At 37.5% G+C, this 19198-nt stretch overlaps 1 long non-coding RNA gene across 1 annotated transcript; it reads right to left on the bottom strand.

The window, feature by feature from the left end:
- Positions 1–17519: 17519 nt before the first annotated feature.
- Positions 17520–18565, bottom strand: LOC136227339 (uncharacterized). Its single transcript, XR_010688015.1, has 3 exons — positions 18324–18565; positions 18009–18222; positions 17520–17816 (listed from the first exon to the last, which is right to left on the bottom strand). It is a non-coding gene; the product is annotated as an uncharacterized lncRNA (long non-coding RNA).
- Between the last annotated feature and the right edge of the window lie 633 nt (positions 18566–19198).

Raw genomic sequence — 19198 nt, 5'->3', positions numbered from 1 at the left:
AGAAGTAGAATTGGTTTAGATGGTTAAGATGATTAACAATGTTCCATTTGGTTAGGTGTTCCATTCTCCATGTCTACATTTTAGGTAAATATTTTTTATTTCATTTTATAAATGGGAATTAATCGGGATAATTTTTATGACTATATAATAATGTTATACCTTATTAATAAATTATAAATTTATATTATTGTAATTAGTTTACCAAACCTTACAAAATATATAACTATATATTATATAATATTTATCTTTATATAAAGTTAATGTATGAAATATAAATTTATTATTGCTAAACTTTCGGTTATTTCAGTTCGGTCCAATCCAATCCGGTTATCGGTCCGGTCCTGGATAAATTTCGGTCCAGTTCGGTCCAGTTCTTTGACAAAAAGTCAACGGTCCAATCCAGTTCGGTTCTTCAAAAAAAGTCAACGGTCCGGTCCAATTCCGGAGTTTTTTCCTCGGATATTCGGTCCAGTCCAGTATCTCCGGGATCCGCGCCCAGCCCTAGCTGCTACAAGGCAGCGGCATGTCTGACGCCTAGGGCTGCTGCCAAACAGCAGCAGCCCGACCTCGGGCCTGGCCAGATTCCCACCTAGTTTTAAATTGTTTAAAACTATTTTTAAAAAAAATATATATATGTATGTTTCAGAAATTAGTAGTTTTATGTTTTGATTATCGAATGAAGATTTATTTAAAAGTTTGTTTTACCTATTTGTGAATCAAAGTTTTAAATGAATTAAAATCAAAATAATTGGGACGTGCATAATTAAAGTTTTGTGTAGTTAAGATAACATAAAAGACATGAAACTGTTAGGAGTAAAATTGGATGAAAGTTGATGCGTTAATGTGATTAACCCAAATATTACATAAAATAGTTATGTAATCAACCAATTAAATTTATTTAATTGAGTCTATGCATGTTTGGAGTTATGGACATATTTGGACCCTCTTTAGTCTTTTGGTATTTTTGAAATAGGGCATGCGAGTCCTGCCTTTCTACTATCTATTGTAATTTCTCCTCTCATCTAATTCCCTTCAATTTAATTGAAGTTTTCTTTAGTAGCATAGAAATTAATTTGTAATTTCAAGGCGTCATGGAGAAGACGGAGGACCTAAAGAGAAATATGTAATAGTTAGTATTTTCCTAGGTTTGGCCTTTTATTCCGTCTCTAGCTCGACGGAATAATTTAGATGATATGTCCATAACGCCAATGTATGAGACCTAAAATAAAATCCCTCATTAAAAAGTTAAGTAAATAAGCAAGTTATTAAAATCGGTTGTCCCTCCCTAATATTATCATTCAGCCGGCAATACTGAGGGCCTTTAGGTTGCTGGGTAAACTCAAGCTCGGGGTCTTACGGTAACACCTGAATTATCGAAAATCACTTTTCATGAATATGGGGTAATACTTAAATTAGATTATGATAATTGGATGGGTAAACTCATGTTTTCATAAACTAATGGGCAATACGGTTGGGATTAATATGAATAGCATATTAGTTACTAATGTGGTTAGTAACCCAATAACCTAGGAATCACATTTAAGATATGATTGATTACATGAATCTACCTAACGAATGCGACTAGCTTGTTGGGTAAACTCAAGGAGAAATCTCAGGAGTTAGGATCCTAGCTCACTAAAGGATTTGTGAAATTCTTCGAATTAATATGGAGGGCTATTAATTTGGCAAAATAGTGGGAGCAATCTAAAATAAACAAAAGGCCTATAATTTTAGATTGATATACTTTAAAGCAAATGAATAACATACATTTACTCTTTCTCACTCTCAGGTTTATATAATCACTCTTAAAATCATGACTAAAACCAATTTGCAAAACATTCTTACCGATAACAAATTGAATGGTTCAAACTTCACCGACTGGTTTCGCAACCTCAAAATTGTTTTGAAGTTCGATAAGATAGGGTATGTACTTGGTACGACGATACCCCTATCCCTGCTGATGATGCTCCCATTGAGGAAATTGATGCTTACCAGAAGCACAAGGCTGATGATGATCATGCCGGATGCATCATACTTGCATCGATGACACCGGAATTACAAAGGCAACATGAGGAAATGGATGCCTATTCCATCATCATGCACCTTAAAGAGCTGTTTGGGAAACAGACTAGGTGCGAATGCTACGAGATATCCAAGTTGATATATCATTGTAGGATGCAAGAGGGCACATTTGTCATGACACATTGTGTCAAGATGATTGGCTATATTACCAAACTTTCAAGTATTGGATTCGCGATGGATAACGAACTAAGCATAGACTTAATTCTTCAATCCCTCCTAGAGAGTTATTCACAGTACATCATGAACTACCAAATGAATGATTGTAAACCTCTCTTGAAGAGCTTGCAAATATGCTCAAGTCAGTTGAGCCCAATATGAAGAAAGACAAAGCAATACCAGTTCTTGTCATAGAGGGATTAAAGAAGAGGAAAGGGAATTTTCCCAATCCTAAATATCCTAAGAAAGGTAAGAGGGCCATGCCCACTGGAGCTAAGGGAAAGGAAGTAAAGAAGCCCAAGGGAGAGTGCCACTTTTGTGGTAAAGACGGGCATTGGAGAAGGAACTACAAGGAGTATCTAGCCACCCTCAAGAAGGGAAAAGGCGGTGCTTCAACATCTGGTATGTTTTATATTGAAATAAATACAATTTCACAGTCTGAATCTTGGGTATTTGATACAGGATGCGGATCTCATATTTGTACAAATATGCAGGAATGATGCGCGTTTTACGTATACGTGCATGTGAAGGCAAGTGTACCTTAATCGTGTATCAAGTAATAAAGTAGAAGTAGAGTATCGTTCCCACGAGGATGATGATTATAAGTATTAATCTTTTTGCTTACTATCTATTATTTAAACAACCGAAATGTAGAGTTTTGATGGACAACCAAGCTAAGACTTAAGCAAGAAGTGAGATGAAAATTGTACAAAATTAGATGAGAGATTACTTATATTAAAGAAACTAAGGCTTATAGCTTCACTTAACTTCTTTACTTGGTAATAACACTTAACCCCTTTTAAGATGTTTTATCCTTTTTAATATGGTGATTTTTCTTATTAACTAATAGATTCTCGAGATTGGCTCTAAACTCTCGATTAATTACTTTCCCTTGGTCCGGCTCAAGTAATTAATCTAGAGAAGCATTAAGTTTTACTAATCTAAACCTTTTTAACCTACTTTACCTTGGTCCGGCTAAAGTGATTACTTAAGATTCAAGAAAAACCGCTCGAGTAATTAGTTCTAAACTTTTGATTAATTACTTTCCCTTGGTCCGGCTCAAGTAATTAATCCAAAGAAGCATTAAGTTCTCTTAGTTCCAAACCTTCGATTTATTACTTTCCCTTGGTCCGGCTCAAGTAATAAATCTAAGATTTGCAATAAGATTTATGAAAAACTTTGGAAAACCAATAAGCCACACTAAATGATCAATAGGTCCAACTTATGAATTTCGATTAATCAATTTAATCACGGTCAATATAAATGATTAATTATCTTCAAGTAGAGAGTTGGCCCATCTCCTACAAGCATTAGGAATCATAAGTTAGTTCTTAAAAAATGATAAACACAACTTAAATAGGTTAAACGTAATTACCACATAATTAAAGTTAAGATCCGCTTTTAGCCTTAGTTAAGGATGTTTTAGCCCATGGTTAGATTAAAACACACCTTAAAAAGATAGATAATGGAGTTCATAGTAATAAAAGAGATTAAAGTTTAGAAGAAACTGTAATGACGATTGTCGAATGAACTTCTTCGTTAACTTAAAACTTACTTTTATTGAATGAACTCTTGCACAAACACAACTTGAGCACAATAACACAATTACAACAACACAAACAACTGATTTTTGAAGAGAAAAATCAGCAAAATAACATTATAGAGGGAGAAATTTAGCCTAAGCTTAGTGTGTCTTCAAATGGCACCCAAGGCCTCCTTTTATAGTAAAATGGCACACAAAATTCCAAAAACCAAATCATCCTTATGGCCTCCCACTCCTTATCATCTGAATTTAGCATTTAAGAGAGCATGGGGGAAGATTTTAATAATTTAGGAGTTGAAATGTCAAAGGAATCTTAGGCTTCAACATATTCATCAACTTTGGGAATTTTCTGGGCTTGATACACTTCGAATTTGGAGAGGCCATTATTAGTCACTTGTTCATCTTTCTCTTAGCTTTCCAACGCATTTTGAATCGCCTCAATCCGAGTCCGTATGAGGGAGATACGTTGAAAATACGAAAATGTGTCAAATCTGTCCTAGTGTGAACAATTGGACTTTTTGTCTTACAGCACACATCCGCGACGAAGTGCACGCTGGGTGTCGCTAAAATTCCTTTTTCTGGTCCCTTTTACTCCCGAGTTGTCGCCTTAAGCCCCGACTTGGTTATTTTTGCTGAAAACCTTGCGAAAGCGCCTAGAAAACACACAAATTGGCTTAGATGCATAAAATGAAGAAAATATACAAAAACCATTATTAAAATTTATTAAAATGGTACAAAATAACTAGTAATTAAATACTAAAAATGCTATAAATTACGACGATAACAAGGAACTAAATCAGACTAAGGAATTGAAGAAAGGAAGCATAAACTTGCGAGTAGGAAATGGAGCAAGAGTTGTCGCCCTCGAAATTGGAGATTATGTTTTAAATTTTCCCTCTGGGCTTGTAATAGAATTAAGGAACTGTTTATACGTTCCGCAAATGTCTCGTAACATTATTTCTATTAGCCGTCTTGTTGACGTCGGTTTTCATATTTCAATAAAAGACAAACGTTGTGATTTTTATAGAGATTCGATTTTCTATTGTTCAGGAATATCACAAAATGGGATTTATGTGTTAGATGATAAAATTTCTGTTTTCGCAATTGATACCAAAAGACATAAGCTAGATAATTCAACTTACTTGTGGCATTGTCGTTTAGGCCATATAAACAAAAGACGCATGCTTAAGCTATATCAAGATGGACTTATAAATTCAATTGATCTTGAATCATTGGAAATGTGCGAAGCATGTTTAAAAGGCAAAATGACAAAGACACCCTTTAGCAATAAAGGAGAACGTGTATCAGACACTCTAGGACTCATTCATTCAGATGTATGCGGTCCTATGTCAGTCCAAGCAAGAGGAGGATTCATAGACGACCATACCCGATATGGTTATATCTACTTGATGAAGCACAAATCCGAAGCTTTTGAGAAATTCAAATGCTTCAAGAATGAAGTGGAAAATCAACTAGAAAAGAAAATAAAGACACTTCGATCCGATCGAGGTGGCGAATATCTTTCAGATGATTTTCTGAATTATCTAACTGAACGTGGGATTTGCTCACAATGGACACCTCCCTATACACCACAACACAATGGTGTATCCGAGAGGAGGAACCGTACCCTACTAGATATGGTACGATCCATGATGAGCATAACATTACTTCTAAAGACATTCTGGGGCTATGCCTTGGAAACCGCCCTCTTCACCCTAAATCGAGTACCAACTAAATCCGCTAGTTCCACACCATATGAATTGTTCGTTGGTAGGAAACCCGTATTCTCATTCATGAGAGTATGGGGTTGTTCAGCATTTGTTAAACGCATTGCGTCTGACAAACTAGATTCTAAATCTGATAAATGTTTCTTCATTGGATACCCTAAGGAAACTATGAGATATTACTTCTATTATCCAGATGATCAGAAAGTGATAGTATCCAAGTACGCAACCTTCTTAGAGAAAGAGTTTCTCGAAGACACCGAAAAGGGAAGCATGATTGAACTTGATGAAGTTCATGAACAAGAAACACCAACTGAAACAACAGAAGCGATTGAGGAACCCGATGCAGTCCCATTAGATGAGACTCAAGTGTCACCCCTTCGTAGATCACAAAGAGTTCGTGAACTCCCTATTAGATATGGTTTTCTAGTGGGAGATGATGATGAGGTTTCCGTGTTAGACGACGAACCAGAAAACTACGAATAGGCTCTTACTAGTCCAGATTCTAAAGCGTGGCTCGAGGCCATGGATTCTGAAATGGATTCCATGTACACCAACCAAGTTTGAACTTTGGTTGATCCACCCGAAGGGATAAAACCCATTGGGTGTAGATGGATCTTCAAAAAGAAGACAGACATGGATGGAAAGGTTAGCACCTACAAAGCTAGGTTAGTAGCGAAAGGATATCGTCAGAAGCAAGGAATTGATTATGATGAAACTTTCTCTCCTGTGGCTATGGCCAAATCAACCAGAATAATGCTTGATATTGCCGCTCACTACGATTACGAGATTTGCCAAATGGATGTGAAAACAGCTTTCCTAAACGGAAACCTGCTTGAGGATGTATATATGATGCAACCTGAAGGTTTCATATCAAAGGATGCAAACAAGGTTTGCAAACTTCAGAGATCCATTTATGGACTCAAGCAAGCATCTAGAAGCTGGAACAAGCGTTTTGACAAAACCATAAAACAATTTGTATTCGAACAAAATTGCGAAGAAGCTTGCATTTACAAGAAAGCAAGTGAGAGCTCTGTAGCATTTCTAATATTATACGTGGACGATATATTACTAATGGGAAATGACATAGCTCTGCTACAGTCGGTAAAAGTATGGTTATCTAGTAACTTCTCAATGAAAGACCTTGGTGAAGCAGCTTATATACTTGGTATAAAGATCTACAGAGATAGATCAAGAAGACTGCTCGGTCTTTCACAGGCTACATACATCGAAAAGGTGCTAAAGTGGTTTAGCATGCTTGAATCGAAACGAGGTAACTTACCCATTCTACATAGAGTAAAGTTAAACAATCATCAATGTCCTAAAACTGATGATGATAAGAAGCGCATGGCTGTAGTCCCGTACGCCAGCGCAATCGGTTCGATTATGTATGCTATCCTATGCTATGCACTAGACCTGACGTAGCGTTCGCGTTATCTATAACGAGTCGTTACCAAGGAAATCTGGGAGACGAGCACTGGATTTCCATCAAAAACATTCTTAAGTACTTGAGAAGAACTAAAGACATGTTTCTAGTGTACGGAGAAGGAGATCTGAAAATAGAAGGATTTTCAGACGCAAGTCATCTCACAGATGAGAACAATTTTAAATCCCAATCAGGATACATGTTTATCTTGAATGGGGGCACGGTCAGCTGGAAGAGTTCCAAGCAAGGAAGCGTAGCTTTCTCTACGAGCGAATCAGAGTATATCGCTGCTGCGGAAGCAGCAAAGGAAGCAGTTTGGATTAGGAAGTTCATTACTGAACTTGGTGTGGTGCCTGACATTGTAAATCCCATTACACTATATTGTGATAACAATGGAGCCATTATGCAAGCAAAGGAACCACGGTCTCATAATGCGTCCAAGCATTACCTTAAGCGATACCACATTATAAGAGAAATTGTGACAAAAGGAGATGTAAGAATAGAAAGGGTACCTACAGAGGACAACATTGCAGATCCGTTGACAAAGCCCTTAACCCAGAAAGTACATGATCGTCATCTAACTTCTACTGGGATAAGTTATAGAAACAATTGGCTTTAGTCCAAGTGGGAGTATGTTGGGGTTTAGTGTCCTATAGACAATTGTTCTAGGATACAAACTTAATATAAATGAAGTGTTCTTTATATCATTTGTTTTAATGAGATATATGTTTTATAACTATATAAAGGCAATCCCTTTTAAGCACTAAATAAAGTCTAATAAAAGGAAATCCGTAAGTTTGTTTTAAAGTGATTATAAAGTGTTCATACAAGCATGAAGTGAGACAAAACTTTATAATAAACTAATAAACTTAAAACCACCCCAAGTCAAGTAATATGTTTAGGATTGACATATCACTGCTGAGACTTGCATGTAACAATGTCTTCTGTCCGACAGAAAGTTGATCTCACAAGCTTCATATATATAGATATCTGGACAGTTACATGGATCCGATGAAAAGTAGTTCATTAGGATTGGGGATCCGACTTGAGATAACAGGATGGGTAGATTCATCCTTGTCACCTGTTCATCTCATTAGTATTAATAGGTATAAATAATCCTCAGACTCAAAGGAATGTTAATTGGTATTCTGGATTACGGAATGTGACGCTTTGATCCTGTTGTAACATGATCCTTAACAGAGATGACTCTGGGGTATGAACAGCAGAGGTTGGGTATCACAGGAAGTGATTGCGGGATCGTTATATATTGGATTGAGAATTTATCACTACCGATAAATGGGAGATATGTCCATGGATCGCTTGTGGAAGTCTTGACTCTAAATCCTTGCAAGGTGATAGCTTAAGATTGAAATACAAATTTCTCTTAACCTATCTAATTGGAGTTGACTCGGCCAAGAACAAGTAAAACGAACGTCTCGCTATATGTGACTTGACATTACCCATAGTCATAAGATTCAGTTCAAGGACATAGTTGATAAAGGATCGAATTATACCGTAACTAATACAGAAAGGTCAACGACAGAATCAACCTGTCTTCTTTTAGCTCTAGGGGAATGATTACGGACTTGCTAATCACATACTCTGTACATCATTCCGTTATGCAAAGATTAAAATATAATTCTTTGAAACTTAATTTTAATAAGTTGCATACGGCTAGAAGCAATAAGAACCTAATGGGTCGCACATAAGACTTGGAACCCAAAAGAGAGACAGATGTTAATTAATTGACGGAAGCCCAACTGAGCCCAATAAGGCCCAGTAATAGAGGGGGCGATTTATGTATGTAAATACATAAATAATTAGTTTGATTTTATTATTTCTAATTAGATTAGGATTATGAATTAAATTAATTAAAGGATAAATAAGTTAGGAGTTTTAATTAGATTATATTACTCCTATTATTATCCAATAAGATTATTGATTATTATCTTTTATATTTAGATATATTAATATATAATATTTAAGAATTCTATTCCGAATTGAATTCTTATTCAAGAAACCTAATTCTATCTAACTAGGGTTTGGATACAAGAGATTATAAATACCCCTACTAGGGATTTTCGAAATCCACTAGAGAATTCCAGGAGAGAGAATTCGACCCCCCCTTAGCCAAGGACGAGATTTCACCGTTTCCTTCTGTTCAATTGATTTTCATCTTTCTCTCTTTATCCTTGATCTTGTGTTGATTAATTAGAGGCAATATATTTTGGTTGCTATTCAACGGTTGATTCTAACTTGATCTTATATTTGTTTTGTTCTGTGCTCGGGAACTCGAAGTAAGAGTTGTGGGCACTTCGTTTGCAACGGTAGATAGAACTTCAGAAAGGTATTTCTTATATCCCTCTTTATATGAAATAATGATTAACGGATCTTGTGGTTTATGGAAATAGGTTAAAATTTTATATTTCCGCTGCTATACGTTAGCCTATTTTTCCAACAGCAAATACGCGAGGCGTGCTCCAGGCTACGCGAGGCGTAAAGGGCATAATTCAAGCTATTAAATCTCAGAAGCTCAAACACGTGCGGCGTATATCAGTCTACGCGGGGTGTGGTTGAGACAACAAATTCTGTAATTGGTCTACATGCAGGAAATTATTGACGAAATGGGTCAATGCGCGGGGCGTCCTCAACCTTACGCGGACGTGTCATGGGAAATCTACAGAAATAATGTGTCTCCATGCTTGTATTTTGTGAACTTACAATTCTATCCCTAGCTTGATGTGTATAAATCAGTGTTCTAAAAGTCGTAAGGCGCTAGTCGGGCGGACAGGACCTCGAAAGATTAATCGGGGATTAATCGGATATGTACTTTTCTATTTTTTATATTTATAATTAAATAAATATAAAATATAAACACATTTAAAATATAAATTATCGCATCTAAAAATAATATTAATAAATATTATAAATATTTGGTTTAAATAAATAATAAAATATCCATCAATATTCATAAAAAAATGTGTCTACTATCTTCTCCATATTCATCAAATAATTCTTTATTTTCTTCCTCAAAATATTTAATATTCGTAACTTAATATCGTTACAAAAATAAAAAAAAATAAAGTGTCCACAAAATAAAATAACCTTGACATCCATAAAAGTGCACAAAATAAAATAATTAATGATCACATTTAAAATAGTTTAGTTTGGGTTTTTTTTTTAATTTCCAATATATGTTATAATTAGTTTTATTTGTAAATTTAGTGCTGTATAAATTAGTTTTATTTTTTTAGTTATTGTTGTAATCATTAATTATTTGTATTATTTATTTTGTAGCAAACTTTTTATAATTTTATGATTTGGCCCGATTTTTAGCCGCCTAACCCGACTTGACCCGATTTTGAGCCTCCTAACCCGACTTGCCCGCCTAGCCCGACTTGACCCGATTTACCCCGACTTGAACCGCCTAGGCGGAAATATATCGGACCCCCGACTTAACCCGCCCAGTTATAAAAAATCGGTCAGTGTTCTGAATTTCGCCGACTAGTCGGCCGATTAGTCGGCGACTTGGCCGACTTTTAGAACACTGGTATAAATAAGAGTGACTAGCACTCATTTAGAGAGAGTTTTTGATAGATAGTTTTAGATTTAAATTGAGCTTTTACTTAGAAAAACTCTACCACCTTGAAAGCTTGTTCGTTTATTCCGGCATTCCGTCAAAGTTTCATTCCATCTTCGTCCACCAAGCTCGAGAGTTCCACCTCCAAGACCTAAGAGACGACCTTGAGTCCGGTTAGCTAGTTCCGAGGGCGGATTCTTCCATTTTCTCTTGCTAATTAGCTTGTACTCTTCGTATGTACTAGGCTTGGTTGTATTCCATATATACACTTTCCATATTTATAATTTATGATTTACAATCTTTGTTTCTCTATACGTGTTGATACTTGCTACTTGTTTTGATATTTGTAATTGATTATTGTGTAGAGGGAACGCGATTTCCGACGCCATTCGGGCTATCTTTAGGGATTCATATAGGTGTTGCCTTACCGGAAGTGACACACCGTAAACCGTAGGAATTGACAAACCACAAAACTTACGGGCCCTAGTTTCTAGTCCCCAGTATTAGACACGCCTTGACTAGGAACCACGTAGTCTAAGTACTTCACGAGTCGGTCCAACTACACGTAGTCGTCATTGCTAGAGTAAATCATTAACCGTATATAATCGGAGTCATTGTTTATCATATTTATAATTTATCGTCATCCATGTCCCTTCGTGGAGTTTTCGTTACATAAATCTATCTCACCTATAGTTAGGAGTAGTTTGTAGTTGTTTTCCAAATCAACCCAAATTATTCACCACTTAAATAACATATAAAACCGAGTCGTTTAATACTTGTAGTTATAAATCCCGTGGATTCGATATCCGGTCTTAACCGGATTATTACTTGATACGACGGGGTACACTTGCCCCTAAGTAGTAGCGTCTAGTAGAGATATAGCATTTAGAAAGATCACATCCATAGTCATAACGTCCTTATCATAATATATATTCATAAGCTCTACCTAGGCGCCATACGCATCAAGTTTTTGGCGCCGTTGCCGGGGATTTATAATTTCTTGCAATATTAGACAAAAACGTTTTATTGTTAGTTTAAGCATTCTTTTTGTATAAATTGTTCATATATACTTTTACTAACAATATTCTTTCTTGTTTATAATTTCCCTATTTCTTTATTTTATGCACACCCGATCTCAGAGTGATACTCTCGTTCCTATTGATCTTGAAATTGAACGTACTCTTTGTAGGATTCGGAGAGAGAAAATGGCCAACCTCAACAATAAAGCTAACCAACCCGCAGCCAACCAAGGGCCGCCCATTCAACCCGTGAACAACATCCGCAATGGAGGAGGAAACGATACCCGAACAATGTTAGAGATCCTAGCTCCACATCGGCCATAAAACCGCAACGAAATCGTCGCCCCCGCCATTCCAACCAACACATATGAGATAAAGACTAGCATGATCCAGGTTATCCAACAACTCGGGCAATTCGGAGGAGAAATCCATGAAAATCCTAACGAATATCTAGATAAATTTCTTATGTGTGCCGATACTTCTCGGCAAAACGGTGTCCCGGTTGAGGCCGTGCAACTAAAACTTTTCCTTTTTCTTTGACAGGCCAAGCATTGGAGTGGTTGCACTCATTGGAAGTCGGCACTATAACTTCATGGATCGAGCTCGAAAAGGAGTTCCTCTCCTATTATTTTTCGCCTTCCAAAACGGTGAAGTTGCGCAATGACATACATCACTTCTTTTCGGCAACTCGAGTACGAAGCCCTTCATGCGGCTTGGGCGAGATTCCAAAAATTGCTTCGAAGTTTCCCACACCATGATATCCCCAAGCACGATTTGGTAAGTACTTTTTATCATAGCTTAACGCCTACTAATCGTGCTACCGTGGATCCCGCAGCAGGTGGGGACCTATTTAGGAAAACGGCAAGTGAGGCATACGAGCTCATCCACGACTCGCAAGAAAAAGCGTCCAGTGGAAAGAAGATCGGCTTGTCGGACCTCCGAGACATCAAACGTTCGTCGTGGAAAAAGAGGCTCCGAAAGGTTCCATGGTTGAGATGAACAAGAAACTAGACGCCTTGATAGCGTAGTTGAGCCTCAATAAAGATACACAGGTCTTGATGTGCAACCATTGTGGTGGTGATCATGACGGCAAAATTTGCAACACCGGCGCTCCTTTCGTCGGTGAAAACGAGAATGTAAGTTACGTAGGAGGTAACCCAAGGTATAATTCCAACTCAAACTCCTATCCTAACCACCATAATAATAATAACGATAACGGGTGGAGACCTCGATACCAACATCCTAATCTGTCATATGGAAATAATAGCAACGTATTGAGGCCCCCACCCGAATTCCACCAAGAGTACAGGGAACGCGGGCTCGGGCAATCCCAAAATACCCCCGATGGTCGGAATGCCCAACCGCCTAACAACGTGCAAGGCCAATCGGTAACTTCCTTGTTAAAGGACATTTTAACCCGCCTTGCCGACAATGAAGTGTTTTGCAGGGACCTAAGTCACTAAGTAGCCCATTTGAATCGTCAGCAACAGGAGAAGCAGTTAGGAAATCTCCCAACAAACACCGAGCAAAACCCGCGAGCCAAAAATAGAGAAACCGGACAAGCAATAACACTCCTTAACGGTCAATGTTCGGATCCGTCGGGATCCAGTTCGGGCGCCCTGCAATGCGCCACACCAAGAGAAAGTCGAGCTACTCCGACTCTAAACGTAGCACCGGTTTGCATCTTCAAACCCTTTGTTTATATGTATTATAGTCGTTTTTCACCTTATTTTTATTTATTCTTTTCTTAGTGTGCATTGTCTTCATCTTTCAACTTTTATCTTCGTTTGTCTTTCCCGCCGGCTCGTTTTATTTCCTATAAATTAAAATCCACGAAAAAACAAATCCCATTTTTAATCCAAAAAAAAGCCACGCGGAGCGTACACACCAGTACGCCCCGCGCATCTGCGTATCTGTTCTTTTTCTTGCAATAAAAGGCACATTACGCGGGGCGTTCACCCCACCACGCCCTGCGTAACCTTCAAACATTAGCTCCCTCCTAATAAACGCCACGTGTAAGGACACGCGGGGCGCCCCCTAGGGCACGCCCCGCGTATCCTCGGGGAGTTGCGAATTGCAACTCTCCATGGTAGATTTTCCTCTTCCACCTCTCCCATCACTCATTCCTCTTCCCCAAAAGTCTTTCCCACTTCTCCACTCCACCTCTCCTACCTTCCAATCACACCCCATCTTTTCAAATTCACAACTTCTTTAACCACCCTCTTAATTACTCTTTAAAAACCATAAAACCATTAAATATTAATTGAAAACCATAAAAACATTAAAGATTAATTAAAAACCATAAAACTTCCGAATATCCTTGGGAGAAAAACCGAAAAATATTTCCACGCGGGGCATACCCCGATGTACGCTCCGCGTTCTCACCTTTCTCCCACCTATTTTGGCCAGGAGACGCGATACGCGAGGCGTGTTTCCAGGCACGCCCCGCGTGCGGTGGCGTTTTTGTGTTAAATAAACTCAGGAGGTGGGATACGCATGGCGTGGCCCCTTCAAGCCCCGCGTACCCCTCCTGGAATTCCGAGAATCCCTTGGAATTCCACCCCTCCTCCTATTTAAACACCCCTCTGTTTCCTTCTTTTTTCCCACAACTCACTCCATATCCTCCTTCTCACTCCCTTCATCTCTTACTCCTTCATATTCATCATGACCCGTTCCAAGAGAACCGCCGATGAGCGCCCCCCGCGGGTCACTCGTGCCCGCTCTTCTCGTTCTTCCTAAAATCAACAATCACCACCACCACCCGAATGGGAAGAAACACCACCACTCACCCACCAATATCGGGCTCCCTTTCATCTCCTCACCGAAGAGGAGGCCCTATCCTACCAAACCCTCTCCGCTGCCTATGTCATGGAACTCCCGTACAACCAGCACAGCACTCTTGATCGTTATGACATTAGAAGCGCTTTCGAGGGTCGCCTCCGTGCTCTCAATTGGCACGATGACTATCTTGTGCACCAGCACGTTTACCCCTCGCTGGTCTTGGAGTTCTACACCACCCTCACTTCTAATGGAGTTCCCGGTGTCAAACCCGACCCAAAACGACATCGGGGAGCCGTCATCACTCAACAAAAACTAGAGAAGGCCCAGTCTCATTGCCATTCAAAACTGGAGAAGGCCTAGTCTCAATGCCATTCAAAACTGTAGAATGAACAGTCTCAAGTCATTCAAAACTGGAGAAGGCCCAGTCTCAATGCCATTCAAAAACTGTAGAATGAACAGTCTCAAGTCATCCAAAATTGGAGAAGGCCCAGTCTCAAAGCCATTCAAAACTGGAGAAGGCCCAGTCTCAATGCCATTCAAACTATAGAATGAACAGTCTCAAGTCATTCAAAACTGGAGAAGGCCCGGTCTCATTGCCATTCAAACTGTAGAATGAATAGTCTCATGTCATTCAAAACTGGAGAAGGCACAGTCTCATTGCCATTCAAACTGTAGAACGAATAGTCTCAAGTAATTCAAAACTGGAGAAGGCCCAGTCTCAAAGCCATTCAAACTGTAGAATGAACAGTCTCACATCATTCAAAACTGGAGAAGGCCCAGTCTCATTGCCATTCAAACTGTAGAATGAACAGTCTCAAGTCCTTCAAAACTGGAGAAGGCCCAATCTCAATGCCATTCAAACTGTAGAATGAGAAGGCCCTGTCTCAAAACCATTCAAACTGTAGACTGAACAGTCTCAAGTCATTCAAAGCTGGAGAAGGCCCAGTCTCAGAGCCATTCAAAACTGTAGAATAAACAGTCTCAAGTCATTCAAAACTGGAAAAGGCCCAGTCTCAAAGCCATTCAAAGTGAAGAATGAACAGTCTCAAGTCATTCCACTCAACCTAATAAGAATAGAGTGTTCATCCGTCACTCAACTCATCCCATATTGCATGGTCTTCAGAGTCTTTACCATAGAAGCTAAAGTTGAAAATCCAAAGGATCCCCATCAGAATCAATCCGGATTGAAAAATCAGCAAAAGTTGACACTGTCTACATCCAATACACATTTTACGGGGAGCCGCTCACAAAACTCACACCAGTTGCGGGAAGCCGCTCAAAACACATTCAAAACAAGACAATCACTGCATCTAAGTAGTAGGGTGCAGTCGAAACGTCTAAGCAGTAAGACGCATCGACGAGGACGTCTCGAAGCAACATGTGGCTATCTTAGCAGTTCGACCAGAAGAATAAGATAGTCACAACATCCATCCGTCCCGAAGAATGGCCGGTCAAAGTCACTCCTAAACACTTCAATCGTTTCAGATATACAATCATCCAAAACAAAAATCAAACAGGAGCGGGGAGACCGCAAATATTCATCTCTATCCCTTTTTAATTTTGTTGTATAATAAACTCGCCAAAATGGGTATCTCGATCTACTTTGTATACTCCATTTTCAATGGAGATATACAAAGGGGGGCAGCTGTAGATACCCATTTTTGTCCGGACCTATTTTTAAGTTTTTTATAAATTCGACTCAAAATTTGAACAAATCATAAATTATTCAGAATATACAGTATTATCTCGAAAGTAATTTATCAAGAAGAAAATTGTGTTATTAAAGCTAATTTGTCATTTTTCGATGTAAATCGGTAAAATACCGAATTATATTCAAAATGTGACTTAATAGAATTAAGATACAATTTTAACCTATTATGAATTTTATTCGAGATAGGTTCCTCGTATTTTGAATAAAATTGAATTTGCTTAAATATGAGTTATAATTTATTAATTAAAGTTCAAGTGTCAACTAATCAGATTAATATTTCAATGTTTATTTATTTGTCGCTAATTATATTTAAAAGCGTCTATAGTCTGAATTGTGAATTGTGATGTAATATCGTATATTAAAGTTAATATTGACTTTGGTTACGATTTATATTATAATGAAACGTTTAGAATATAATTGATTTCTAAATAATAAATTGTGTCAAACTAACGACAAACGAACGCTTAAAAATGAAACTTTGTTAACGAATAAATATTATATTATATTATTATTATTATTATAAATATTTATTTAGTTATTTCTATTTTTCATTAATTTTGGTGGATCCGAAAACCCGCTCGTCAATGTCAAATATATGCTTTAAAGTTGAAGACCATTCAACAGTACTTCAAGAGGTGACCGAACCATATTCAAGTGATCAAGCGATCCAATTTCGGTGCAAGTCCAACAAATCTGAGGTTCGGGATATTATTTATACAAGTCCAACAAATTTCAGAGCACGGGTTATTATCCAAGTCAACAAATTCCAAAGCTCGGGTTTTATCCGTACAAGTTCAACGACATCTGTTCGGGTCAAAAATAATTCAAAATCCAATCCGGGTCCATCCAGCTCAACAAGCCAAATTCAGCATTACAGGCCGAAATCAGCATCAGTAGGCCCATTCCAGATCAGCAGGCCCAGTTAGCACATATAGCAACAATTCTCAACAGAAATTCCAGAAACTTCCAAGGATAATGAGGTCTTTTTCTGCCCAAACTTTCTCATCAAGATGTTAACAAGAACTCAGAAATATCCAGGGGCAGCAAGGTCATTTTAGCCAAAACTTAGTCATTAAGTCTTCATTTCCCTATAAATAGAGGGTCCCCTCCCCATTGTAAAGGGCCCCGAATCTTAGAGAGATAATAAGCATTAGGAGGGGCCAATTCTTTTTAGTCTGTATTTTTTCATGTTAATCATCAATAGATATTTCTACCCTTCCATATCTGCTTCTTTGTTTCTGTTCTTTATATCTGTTATTTTGTTTCATTATTACTGTTCGTTTTTTTTTCAATAAAATAGAGCTTAAGGTATGTATAAAGATCAGCATTGTTGATCCCGAACTGATATCAGTTTGGCTTGTATAATTTAAGATGATCTGAGTTCACAAATCCCTTTATATTTAGTCATTTATATACTACTCCTTTACTTGTTTAAATACAAACTTTATTAGGTTTCAGTTCATAAAAAAACCTTTCTTTTAGACTCTTTGAGACTATGCTTAAATGTAAAAAACGATGGGTTCAAAATCAAAAGGTTTCTCTTTATAAAACCCTTTTTTCCTAAAATAACCAACTAATAGATCATCTTTCACTTTCTAAAAAAATCATTTTTCGTTTCCAAAGGGATAGTATTGTTCATGACCACTCAAATTTTATTTTGTGTTAAAACAAAAAACCAAAAAGAATACAATAGCAGATTAAAGAATAAAGGAAACAAAAGCATATTCTTCCCTCACGTGTTTGTTCCTTTTTGTGTTGATAATCTTCTTGATTTTTACCCCTTTGTTTTGTTTCCTGTAAATGACAAGTAAAGCAAATGAGCTTCAATAAAAAGAAAATGAAATCGATTGATAGATAAGTTAGGGGTAGGGCTCCTGGATTTGCACCTTAATAATAGAAGAAGCAAAACCATTTGTTGTAAATAATTTGGTTTGGAAGAGAAGAAAACTAAGAATAATGCAAAGAAAAGGCTAAACGAAAATCAACCTTAATCCAAAATATATGTGTACTTTGTTTTCCATTTCTGTTTTCCAGATCTTCCACCGCCTACAGTCACTGCGACCTTCGTTCATCAGAACCCGTAAGAAGTATCTCTAATCACCGTACTCCACCGGAATCCACCGCCGTCTTCCACCGGTCTTCCACCGGTCTTCCTCCGTCCACTTTTGACCATCATCATTGATGTTCACAACGAGCAGATCTACACGAAAAAATACAAATCGGAGACATGCAAACAAGAGAACGAAAAAGTAAAAAGGAAGAGAAGAAAACTAAGAAGGAGATGAGAAACGGGATTATTACCGTGTCAATGGCGTCGCAACGAAGAGCAGACTGGAATGGCGGACATGCGAAGCAGCCGGAGGTCGAGGAGACAGAGGCGGCTGCTATGGATCTGTCTTCAAATATCCAGAGGAAGAAGAGGAGAAAGAAATGAGAAGAATAGAGGCGGCCAGAGCAAAATGGAACCACCAGTGAAGGAGGAAAGAAGCCATTGAAGTCATGGGGGGTCTGATCTGCAATCTTTCGTTAGAAGAAGAAAGGAAGAGAGGGTGGCTGTAAGTAAATAAAATAAAACCCTAATATTCAAATATATACCCTATAATTTTCTATTCCAAAAGTACCCCTTCGAATTACACCTTATCCTCCTCACGTTTTACTGATTTGTAAATTCTGCCCCATTATTTTAATTATTTTGATTAGGTCCCTACTTGTTTAGAATAAGTTCAATTAACTCCACCTGCATATATACACTCTCTTTTTTAAACTTTATTTTCATAAACCTTAGTAAGATTTGTCCAAATCAATTAAGTTAATTTGAATATGTATGTGTATTCAATTATTGTCTTATTTAGAATTAACCTAGAATAAATTTTTAATTAGTCCGATTCAATTGTAAACATTTAATTAGTTAGATTGATTTATTTATTTCGGGTTGGTTACATTTTAATTTTCACTAAATCAAATTTTTAATTTATCTTATCTTAATTACTTTGATTTAAGTTGTATATTAAATAGTATGTTCATAATTATATGTAATTTAAAATAAGATCACGTGTATGTAATATACGTGATTCAAAAAAATAAAATTCGAAATGTTATCTCGAACCAATGAAAATCAATCAAACTAATTCAAATTAACATAAAAATTGCCATTTGAATTTAATTGTATATCCATA

Source organism: Euphorbia lathyris, chromosome 4 (assembly GCF_963576675.1).
Source record: "Euphorbia lathyris chromosome 4, ddEupLath1.1, whole genome shotgun sequence".
Classification (NCBI taxonomy): Eukaryota; Viridiplantae; Streptophyta; class Magnoliopsida; order Malpighiales; family Euphorbiaceae; genus Euphorbia; species Euphorbia lathyris.
The sequence above is the reverse complement of the archived record's forward strand: the minus strand, read 5'-3'. Positions and strand labels throughout refer to the sequence as shown.